Source organism: Eriocheir sinensis, chromosome 12 (assembly GCF_024679095.1).
Source record: "Eriocheir sinensis breed Jianghai 21 chromosome 12, ASM2467909v1, whole genome shotgun sequence".
Lineage (NCBI taxonomy): Eukaryota > Metazoa > Arthropoda > Malacostraca > Decapoda > Varunidae > Eriocheir > Eriocheir sinensis.
The window spans coordinates 2,967,004-2,979,692 of NC_066520.1; the positions used below are offsets into that span (position 1 = coordinate 2,967,004).

General features: G+C 38.0%; 1 protein-coding gene across 2 annotated transcripts in view; it reads right to left on the minus strand.

Moving 5' to 3' along the window:
- Positions 1–708, minus strand: part of LOC126997306 (zinc finger protein 569-like) — a 63,815-nt gene extending 63,107 nt beyond the window's left edge. For both annotated transcript variants that reach the window (XM_050858310.1, XM_050858309.1), the window contains exon 1: positions 218–708. The gene's annotated coding sequence lies outside the window, so the exon portion shown is untranslated. The remainder of the gene's footprint in view (positions 1–217) is intronic.
- Between the last annotated feature and the right edge of the window lie 11,981 nt (positions 709–12,689).

Genomic DNA, 12,689 nt, shown 5'->3' on the forward strand with positions numbered 1-12,689 from the left:
GCGCTTCGTCACAACCATGCCGTGGTGCTCCATGACTTGGAGCCAGGAGATTTTTTCAGCACGAAGTGACAGAAGACTTCAAAACCCCTTTTCGCAAGCGAAATTTACATATTCCAGCTGTCTGACCAGACACAGCGGATCCATAGTATCGTTCATACTTCATGTACCTCAAATAATAGCTATGGGGCTGTAGAACTAAGGACAAGGCACAGCTTACCTCGACTTGGAGCTTCCCAGGTCTGGTGATCCCCCCCTTGTCCGACTCCACCAGCGTCGAGAATGACACGATAAAAGCAATTTTCGGGAAGGCGTTCGCAAGGACGAGAATTGGCTGCGTGGAGTGGCTCAGCCCGGCCCAGAAATAGCGTCGTCTGCTCTGCGCCTGCCCGCCACTCTCCCTCCTTCCCTCCCTAGCCAAAGGTGCCCTTCCTCCCTCCCAGCCGAACACTAGTCCCTCCCTCCCTGCACCCAGCCCACTCCCTCTACACCAACCCTCCACCACGCGAGTACACCCCCCCACCCCTCTTCCCGCCTCCCTCTGTAGAATGCTCGTTTTCTTTAGTGGCAAGGCAAATATTTTCTTTGATACCAGGAAATGGATGACTCACTTGCTTCATAACACCCCCGTGCGGAAACAAAAAATATGTAAACAGAGACGAACTTACTCGTTCTTACGTTCCTTCCTCTTTAATCACACCTAATAAGGCTAGTCAGGGGAAATCATTGTTGACATGGTTTTCTTATCATTTGTTTTATTTAATTCTCTATATTTTGCTTTAATTACTGGATATATAGTTGCCACATGTTTTATAGCAAATGGGGTTACCAAGTGCATGACAATAGGCTACAGAATGAAAGATCTTAAAACACTGGTCCAACAACCCATATATCTCATTATTCAAAATTATTGAATAAGTTTCCTGTGCATATTTTTTTTGCGAATTAATGAAACCAGCAGAAAGGAGTGTATTGATACACTTCGATATAGGATTATATTACTGTATTAACACACACACACACACACACACACAGGGGTAGAGCGTCTGGCTCACGACCAGAAGGACCGGGGATCGGCTGGGTGAAAATAAGTTGGGTTTATCTTCTTTCACGTACGTGTAGCCCCTGTTCACCTAACAGTGAGTAGATACGCGACGTCAGGCGAGGAGTTGTGACCTCGTTGTCGCGGTGTGTTGTGTGTTAGAGGTCTGAGTCCTACCCAAAGATCGGTACTACGAGCTCTGTGCTCTTCCGTAGGGGAACGGCTGGCTGTCTCGAGAGACCCCCACAGACCAAGAGGTGAATTACACACGCACACACACAGACACACACTGCATTGGCTCGCGAGCTCGACTCACGACCAAGAGGATCGAGTGAAGACAAATGGGCAGCTGTGTTGTAGTCAGATCGATTCCTCACTTAAATATTTTACAATTTCGTTCATTTATAGGCCGTACTACAGGTCAAACCCGAGAAGTTTCGGGTCCCTACAAAGGTCGGTTTAGGGGCCGTATTACAAGTCCAATCCGAAAAGTTTCGGATCCCTACAGAGTATTCATCCCGAACTCTGTAGGGACCCAAAACTTTTCGGATTGGACTTATGTAGTACGGCCCCTAAACTGACCTTTGTAGGGACCCGAAATTTCCCGGGTTTGACTTGCAATACGGCCCAATTTGTCTCATATATATATATATATATATATATATATATATATATATATATATATATATATATATATATATATATATATATATATATATATATATATATATATACAGGAAAAGTATAGTGAAAAGAAGCAGAAGCTATATCATGTCTTTGTGGACCTGGAGAAGGCTTTTGACCGAGTGCCGAGGAGAGCGATTGAGTGGGCATTGAGGAGGCAAAAAGTGCCAGAAAGGTTCGTGGCTGCAGTGATGTCTCTGTATGTGGAATCGAGGTCAAAGATGAAAATAGTAGCAGGAACATCAGAGGCTTTTGACATAAGAGTACGTAGGAGTGCACCAGGGATCAGCTCTTAGTCCACTACTTTTTATCACAGTAACGGAAGAGGCTACTAAATTGGCAAGAGGAGACGGCCCATGTGAGCTACTGTACGCTGATGATCTGGTGTTAACAGCAGAATCAAAGGAAGAAGTGACTGACATGTTTAACAGATGGAAGGAAGAAATGGATCAGATGGGATAAAAAATAAACATGGAGAAGACAAAATTGATGGTGACTGGAAATAAGGCACGAGAATGGATTCAGTCACGAAAATAGCCATGTGGATGCTATGGAAGACGAGTGGGAGCAAATTCTGTGTTGTGTACTGAGTGTAATAAATGTTGTCATCAACGACGCTCAGGTCTGAGCAATCTGCGAGGGGTACAGAACTTTGTATGTCCAAGATGTGTGATGGTAGTGATGATGACGAGGATGGTGCTGGTGGTGGACGGAGGTGTGTTGGAGGAAGTACAGCAGTTCTGCTACCTGGGAGATGTGTTGGACTGTGAAGCAGGAGTGGAGAGAGCAGTGAGAGCGAGGGTAGCAGCTGCATGGGATAGATGGCGAGAAATAGCCAGTCTATTAGTGAACCGCAACATATGAATGAGGAGCAGAGGAAGGGTTTACGAGGCCTGTGTGAAAAGTGTTCTATTGTATTGAGCAGAAACATGGGCACTGACGAACAGAATGATGGATGATCTGTGCAGTTGTGATCGCAGGATGCTGAGATCCATGGCAGGAGTGAGGTGGCAGGATGGAAGATAAAGCAGTGAAGTGGCGATGTGTGGGGTTGAGGACCTTTCTGTTAAATTGAGGCAGAGAAGATTGAGATTGTTTGGACATGTGAAAAGGGCAGAGGGGGGCGCGTTAAATGAGGTGGAGGAGTTGAGAGTTGAGGGACGACGGCCAGTGGGAAGGCCTAAGAAAAAGTGGAACAGATGTGTAATGGAGGATATGAATATATTGGGAATAGAGGAATATATGGCACAAGATCGACAGATGTGGAGGAGAGTCATCGCCCGTCTAACCCACCTTGAATGGGAAAATATGGACGTTAAACGACAATGATGGTGATGATGATGATGATACACACACACACACACACACACACACACACACACACACACGCATACACACACACAGACACGCACACACACATATATATATATATATATATATATATATATATATATATATATATATATATATATATATATATATATATATATATATATATATATATATATATATATATATATATATATATATATATATATATATATATATATATATATATATATATATATATATATATATATATATATATATATATATATATATATATATATATATATATATATATATATATATATATATATATATACATATATATACAGTGACATCTCAAGCAGTGGACGCCCTTGTCATTGAGCCGCGAATTTTGGAAAATCAACCGCTGTTGTGCGAATCGCCATAACTCCCTTATTTCTGGGGCTACAGAAATGTTTTTGGTATCAATCGACGGCAAAATTAAAGGGTTATATTTTTTTAATAAGCGACCGGGCTCAAAAACCGACTCGAAAGGTTAAAAAATCGAATAAATTCGCAAAAAATGACTATGAAAAAAAACCTAATTTTAAGTTCCCAACCTTGCAACCCACTAATTTTTTGAGAATTTCAAAAAATCAATTTAACAGATAACTTAGCCCTACCAATGTGCCTTCCAATAAGATGCATAACATTTCCCTACTCTCAGTAGTTTCGTCGCTAGAGCTCGAAACGTAAACCCTGTCGAGAGCGATTTTGACGAATTCCAGACACTTTGCCGCTTTTGTCTAGTGTGGCATTGCTATTACCTCTAGAAGGCTGTAATGTGGCATGTAGCCCCTCTTGGCAATGTAGTTTAACCAGCTTGAAGGATTTTTTGATAGCTCGATTCCAGGTTTATCGTCGAGCCGTCACAAAATAGCCTGTTTTTCGGCCCTTTTGCCGCGATTTGGACACGTCCTAGTTTTTTGGCTTATAACTTTTTTTTTTATTTATTCAGTGCTTTCCAATTTTTTTTCTGATTATTAATCTGTATTAATAGAGCTTTCCTTTGGCACCAAGCACGCCCTCCTAGCTTCAGTAGTTTTTGCTCGAGCTTGACCAGAATTCGCGACGAAAATTCGCCGAATCTGACTCATTTCACGCGCCACGACGAAAAACCTTCCTGACGCCACAAAAATTAATATATCTTCATAAAAATTCATATATGAACACTTCAATATGTTGACTATCTTATATTAAAGTCATTTTAAAATATCTATATAAAAAGTACTATTTTTATATAATCATTTCACTATATAAATCAACCTATATTTAGCGCCTTATTATACATGTTATTTTTTATTTTATTTAGTATTCAACCCTATATATATATATATATATATATATATATATATATATATATATATATATATATATATATATATAGTGATATATATATATATATATATATATATATATATATATCTATATAGATATATATGAATATATATATATATATATATATATATATATATATATATATATATATATATATATATATATATATATATATATATATATATATATATATATATATATATATATATATATATATATATATATATATATATATATATATATATATATATATATATATATATATATATATATATATATATATATATATATATATATATATATATATATATATATATATATATATATATATATATATATATATATATATATATATATATATATATATATATATATATATATATATATATATATATATATATATATATATATATATATATATATATATATATATATATATATATATATATATATATATATATATATATATATATATATATATATATATATATATATATATATATATATATATATATATATATATATATATATATATATATATATATATATATATATATATATATATATATATATATATATATATATATATATATATATATAGGTAACCAGTAGGTACGCAGTGGTCCAGTACGTACGCATTTGGCATTTAAAAATGTCCCCACAAAAAAAGACCAAAGCAAAATCAACAAACTTCATATCATATTATACTTCAACCATCCCTCCATCATATACAGAAGTATCCCACAAATAACATGTATATCATAAAAACTATGTACCCTAAAAGAATGCAATTAGGAAATGTGGTAGTTTTCTTAGGGAAATGCTAAGGATTGCAAATTTCGTTTTTGTTGTCTGCCTTGTTTCCGGTGTATTTTTTTTTTCTTTTTCCTTTTTGCAGGTTGATTTGGGAGGGTAAACTTCAAGAAATAGGTGTTGGTTTTATTCCAGTACATATCTATAAACTGGAAAAAAGGTGCGTACCTACTGGACAAGGAAATCAAGACTTGACCAGTAGGTACGCATTTTTTCAAATGACTGCTAGAGAGACGTATGCCACAATCCACAGCAATACAACTCAAGCTCTATGGCATATGAGAACAAGAAGCACTGTCCTGTGAAAACTGTCTGTGTGCCACCTCATCAAACTTACCCCACTGGCTGTCCAGTAGGTACGCAGTGCATGTTGTCCAGTAGGTACTCTCGTCGTCCCAGACTACGCGGAACTATCATATCCTCACAGAGCATGTGAGCTAGCTGTACTAGAACCCCCAAATCCAGAGTGCAGGGGCCGTGTTCATGGATTTGCATTTACTACTTCTATAAAGGAAATACTTATCTCCCACTTCAAATTGTAAAGTGATAACTGCTATTTTGTTTGAAGGAAGTCCTATATTCTTATTCACTAAAACTAAAGTTTTTCCTTTACAATATACATTTCACTTGATTAAGTTTAACAACTGATTAGAGCCTATTCAGGATCCAATTAGATTCAATATCTATATTTTAGATTTACTTATGCTTTTGAGTTATTTTCTTGAAGAAATGCCCAATAATTCTTTTCATTTACATGGATGGATAATTTCTTCACATAACGGAGGGAGCACTTTTCTTAGTGTTTTATATGCAGCATTATATTTATTTTTTTCAGAGTTACTAAAATGTAATTCAGTAATTGTAGTACTCAGGTTATTGTTTTTAGTAACCAAATCAACATTATGCCTATACTTGGACAGAGGAGCGTATTTGAATTAAGAAATAAGAGAATAAAGTATTTTTTTGTGTTTTCATCACCTTTACATGAATACATTAATTACTGCTTATGATCACCAAAAACAAATAAACTAACATATAAAGGGAGGTTGAATGAATAAAATATCCAAAGGAGACTCTTCTAGCTGTTGTAGTTTTTTAGTTATAAATTAATGAGTACCTACTGGACAAGGGTGAGTACCTAATGGGTAGGGGTAGGCCTAAACGTACGCACTAACTTTATACACCATTTTTTCTGTACAGTTAAATCTTATTCGAAAAATGCTTGTACCACATGAAACTATAGCCATTCTTTTATTTGCAAACAATAATTGATGTAGTTTGCTTAAATAGTATATATATATATATATATATATATATATATATATATATATATATATATATATATATATATATATATATATATATATATATATATATATATATATATATATATATATATATATATATATATATATATATATATATATATATATATATATATATATATATATATATATATATATATATATATATATATATATATATATATATATATATATATATATATATATATATATATATATATATATATATATATATCAAAAGAAAGCAATTTTTTTACTTTCAGGTCGGTTTATGAGCCCGGTCGGTTATTAAAAAATATAGCCCTTTCATTTTGCCGTCGATTGATACCAAAAATATTTCTGTAGCCTCAGAAATAGGGTAGTTATGGCGATTCGCACCAAAGCGATTGATTTTCCAAAATTCGCGGCTTAATGACAGGGCTGGGGCAAGTGTCCGGTCCATGGTATATATATATATATATATATATATATATATATATATATATATATATATATATATATATATATATATATATATATATATATATATATATATATATATATATATATATATATATATATATATATATATATATATATATATATATATATATATATATATATATATATATATATATATATATATATATATATATATATATATATATATATATATATATATATATATGGAGTATAGATTATGCATCTCACGTGTGTGAGTGTGGGGGGGGCTCCACTCACACAGCTCTTCTGGATAGAGTGGAGTCTAAGGCTATTCGCCCCTCAGCTCTCCTCCTCTAACTGACAGCCTTCTACCTCCTAAATTCCGCCGCCATGTTGCTTCTCTTTCTATCTTCTATCAATATTTTCATGCTGACTGCTCTTCACACGTACCTCCATAATTATCTTCATGCATCGTAGCTAACACTGAAATTTTCTAACTGCCACACCTATGACATTTTCAGTAATCATTCAAGAACCCATTGTCAACATAAAACGGTTGAAACGTCACTTACCTCTGCATTTCTTCCTCTGTTTTCTTTCACAAATGGCGGACTTCTTTGTTTGAAGACACTGCTCCCTAGCGGCGACCGGTGGCGGCATGGAAATGTGTTCGTTTCCCTTCATTGGCCATGGCTAAAGATTAAACTTGCAAACCATGTTACTCATATTTCATTAGTAAGAATTCAATAGTGATAAATCAAGACATGATTAATTATGAAAAAAAATACTTTCTTTTTGAGTTTGTATATATTTCTTTCTTAGTTTTAAATCATGATATTATTGTATTTTATTAAAGGTTCGAGATATATAATTAACAGTCTGCATGTTGAACAGTCACAAATAATGTTCGGACAGCATTCTGAACTACATGCAAGTTCGTTTAATTAAGTTATCGGCCTTGGTAAGGTTATTCATAACTGAGGGGGAGATATATTAATGTAATTGTTATAACTTAATCAAAACAATGTTGCACATCAAACATTATCCAATATTGTATATCATGCACTGAGCCAATAAAGATCCATCTCATGTATTCCTGTACAATCTGATATCGTAAATCCTTTATGAACCCATTAACGGCCCAATACACGGAAGCCAATATCCACTATTAACGTTGTTTATCCATTATATTCCATAATTGGGCCAATAGTTCAATGTTTGCTGGGATTTCTCTCTCTCTCTCTCTCTCTCTCTCTCTCTCTCTCTCTCTCTCTCTCTCTCTCTCTCTCTCTCTCTCTCTCTCTCTCTCTCTCTCTCGTTTTTGTTACACACACACACACACACACACACGCACACAGATACTTCTGTCCTTTCTCCACCATTTCCTCAACTCTCCCCTTTCCCTCCCTCCCTCCCTTCCGCCTCTAAAGGGATTTAAAATTCAGCCCCGCCTCCATGTCATTATTCATCACCGCTCTGTCGTTTCTTACATCTTTTTACTTTTATATTCCAATCCCCAACGTTAATTCTCTCTCTCTCTCTCTCTCTCTCTCTCTCTCTCTCTCTCTCTCTCTCTCTCTCACACAAAAAAAAAAAGAGTAAGAGCGTAAAGGTGTATAAGGTCCATTGAAAAGAAGAGAGAGAGAGATTTACATAGATTTACATAGAAAATCAGACCACACAGACCCCATGGTCCAGACTTGGTGGTCTGTCCTTAAACCTAAGTGATTTTACATTAATCAGAAGACTCCAAAACGTTGCATTTCTACTCTAGTTGATATTAAGTTGAAGGAAGTGACGGTCGAGCTTATTTTTGAAGGAGTCAATCGTGTTACACTGGACCACTGACGGTGGGAGCTTATTCCATTCTCGCACTACAACGTTGGTGAAGAAAAATTTGGTGCAGTCTGAATTTACTTGTCTTGAGAGAGAGAGAGAGAGAGAGAGAGAGAGAGAGAGAGAGAGAGAGAGAGAGAGAGAGAGAGAGAGAGAGAGAGAGAGAGAGAGAGAGAGAGAGAGAGGAGGTGGAGTAAGTAAAGGATTAGGGGGATTAGAAGAGAATGAGGGAAAGGAGGAAAAAGAGAGGGACGAGGAGAAGGAGGTGGTAGCCTGACTGACCTGTTGTCTCACCTGCCCTCGGCATAAACATGGAAACATGGAAACTCAGGCAACAGAAAGCCTATTGGCTCATTACGAGGTTGCCCGCTTTGGTGATTTAATCTGCTCGACAGCCTGGGGCCTGGGGAGCAGATGAAAGCACCTCGACATTGAGGAGTAGATGAAAGCACCTCGATATTGAGGAGCAGATGAAAGCAACTCAATATTCAGTTTACTCCCGACGCAGCGAAGTGACGGTCGATTCTATATTTGAAGGAGTTGATAGTATTCGCATTTACTACTTCTGAAGGAAGATTGTTCCAGTGACGGATGACTCGGTTTGAAAAGAAACTCCTTCCGATGTCTGTGTTACATCGACTAGACTGAATGGGTAAACCGTTATTTCTAGTTCTTAGGTTGGTTTGCAATTCAAAGAAATTGGAGTAATCGACGTTACTGAATTTTTTCAGATACTTGAAGACTTGAATCATATCTCCTCGTAGGCGTCTTTTCTCTAATGTAAAGAGATTGAGTCGCTTGAGTCGTTCCTCGTACGGTTGAGCCCTTAAGGTTGGTATCATTTTCGTAGCGCGTCGCTGAATCCTTTCCAGTAAATCAATGTCCTTTCTGTAATTAGGAGACCAGAACTGTAATGCATACTCGAGGTGCGGTCTTACCATGGAATTATACAAGGATAGCATCACGTCTGGCGTTTTACACTCGGAGTTCCTCGCTATGAACCCGAGCATAGTGTTGGCTTTGTTGTATGCTTTTTTACAGTGATTCGCGTGTTTCAGGTCACTGCTGATAGTGACTCCAAGATCCTTTTCCTCCTGCATCGCTTGCAGAGGTCTCCCATTCATGATGTATGTGTGGTTACTATTTCTGGACCCAATGTGCATGACTTTGCATTTGTCAACATTAAAGGACATTTGCCATTTTTCCGACCATTCGATAATGTGATTGAGGTCTTTCTGAATGATTTCGCAGTCGGTCTTTGTGATGGCCTTTCCCCCCACCTTAGTGTCACCAGCAAATTTCGATATTGTGGATTTCAGTCCTGATTCGAGGTCGTTGATATATATGATGAAGAGAACGGGCCCCAGCACTGACCCTTGAGGCACTCCACTAGTGACTGGAAGCCAATCGGAAGGCTGTCCGTTGAGTAGTACTCGTTGTTTTCTGTCGGTGAGCCAATCTCTTATCCACGCGATCAGATTGGCTCCAATGCCCGCCGAGTGCAGTTTCTTAAGGAGTCGCTCGTGCGGTACCTTGTCGAAGGCTTTCTGAAAGTCCAGGTATATAACATCACTGGGGATGTGGGCATCCCAGTTCTTATATATACCTTGGAAGAGGTCTAATAAATTCGTTAGGCAGGAGCGCTTGTTTCTGAAGCCATGCTGGGTGTCGGAGATTACATTATTGTCTTCTAGAAACTTAACAAGTTTGTCTCTAATAATCTTTTCGAGTATTTTTCCTGCCATTGATGTCAAACTTATGGGCCTGTAGTTTAATGCAACGCTTTTGTCTCCTTTTTTGAAAATTGGTGTTACGTTCGCCATCTTCCAGTCTTCCGGGACCTTTTTCAATTGAACAGACTGGTTGAATATGTTAGTGAGTGGCTGAAGTATTTGTTGTTTAAGCTCTTTTAATAACCGCGGGGACAAACCGTCAGGTCCTGTTGACTTGTTCGTGTCGAGTTTATCCAAATACTCTATCACTTCTTGGTCGCATATTGAGTCAATTTTCAGTGGAGTGATTCCCCTCGGCGGGTCAGGGTTCTCGGGCATGGTTTCGATGTTCTCGACTGTGAATACGGATGCGAAGTTACTGTTGAGGATTCTGGCCATCTGTTTACTGTCCTGAGTTGCAGCTCCAGTCTCGTCTGTCAGAGGACCAATATTGGATTTTACTTTCTTTTTCGATCTGATGTATGTGAAGAATTTTATTTAGTTTGTCTTGATGTCACGCGCTATTTGTTTTTCGTAGTTGCGTTTACTACTCCGAATAAGGGTGCGACAAGCTCTGAGGCTGTTGTGGTACTGAGTACGGGCTTCGGCCGTGTCATTCTCTTTCATTAGGTTATAATTCCTTTTTTTTAAGTTTACCGCCCTTTTTATTTCTCTGGTCATCCACGGTGGATCTACGGCACCATTTACTCGCCTGGGTTTCGTCGGCACTGTAGCCTTTTCTACTCCCAAAAGCTTATCTTTGAAGTTGTTCCACACGTTGTCGATTGTATTGTCGGTTAGATGAAGTTGGTCCCAGGTCGCAGAGGGAAGCAGCTCACGGGCTAGGTTGAAATTTGCTTTTTTGTAGTCTGGTATCACTGACGGATTGTCTACGAGTTTGTGACTTATGTTGACATTGAAACGGATTAAGTGGTGATCGCAACCGTTAATTTTTTCACCAACTTCACAGTCGCGAATGAGGGCGGGGTCGCTTACTAATACCAGATCCAGCAGATTGTTTTCTCTTGTTGGTTGAGTTACAACTTGAGTGAGGAACGAATCCTCCACCATTTCTATAAGCCTGTTACCCTCTTGATCTCCAGTCAATTGTCCCCAGTCAATGTTAGGGCAATTAAAGTCCCCAATTATTATTGCTTCTTTACTTTGTGTTAAAGAGTGAAGCTCTTCGTACAGGGCAGTGTCATCGGCTGCCTGTTGTTTTGGAGGCCTGTATACGGTCGCAAGTGTTAGTTTCTTATTATTCGCAGTTATTTCCACATAGACGGAGTCGTAATTCTCTGCGTCCTGTTTGTCTATTTTTATGGCAGGGAGCGTACTTTTTACGTAGCAAATTACTCCTCCTCCTTTCTTGTGCATTCGATTTTTTGAGAAGCTTTCGTACCCGGGAAATGACAGTTCAGATACTAGATGTGCAGAGTTGGCCCAAGTCTCTGTGATGGCTACCACATCTGGTTTCTCAGTTGCAATATACGCCCTAATTTCGTCCTTTTTGGGTAATAGACTGCGTGCATTTGTGTACAAAATGGAAATGTGACTACTGGTTTGGCCGCGTCGTGTTGAATGAGTTCGCTTGTCGGAGGCGTCGTTGGTTACACAGTTTCTTGCAAGCCGCATCGACGCTACGGTTCGGTTGATCAAGGGTTGCCTTTGCCTTGCCCTCGCCTCCAGTTTTTGAATAGCTTTTCGAAGCTTTCAACTGCATCGTTCAGGAGCCTTCCTAGCCGCGCCGAACCAACCTCGTTCAAGTGGAGTCCGTCCTCCCAAAACAAATCTGGGCGCTGGTTGAAGTGATGCCATGCGTTCATGAACCCTACGCCTTCATCGTTACATAACTGCTTTAGACTAGTGTTGACGCCGTACGCTTTAATGTTGTTGTATCCGGCGAACGTATTGACTCTCGGTAGAATTCCAGAGACGATGAGGGGAGGGGACTTGGTCTTGTATTTCCGAATGACTTGACGGTATTTTGCTAACAGGTCCTGAATTTGAGTTGACTGAAGGTCGTTGGTTCCCGCATGGATCAGATACACTGTGTCGTCCTTCGCATTTACTGAAACTGCATCGACAGCTGATTCAATATCGTCCAGTTTGGCTCCGGGGATACAGAAACGCTGCCGTGTCAATGTATTCCGACCGCAAAACTCCGTAAGTTGGCCTCTCACCACACTG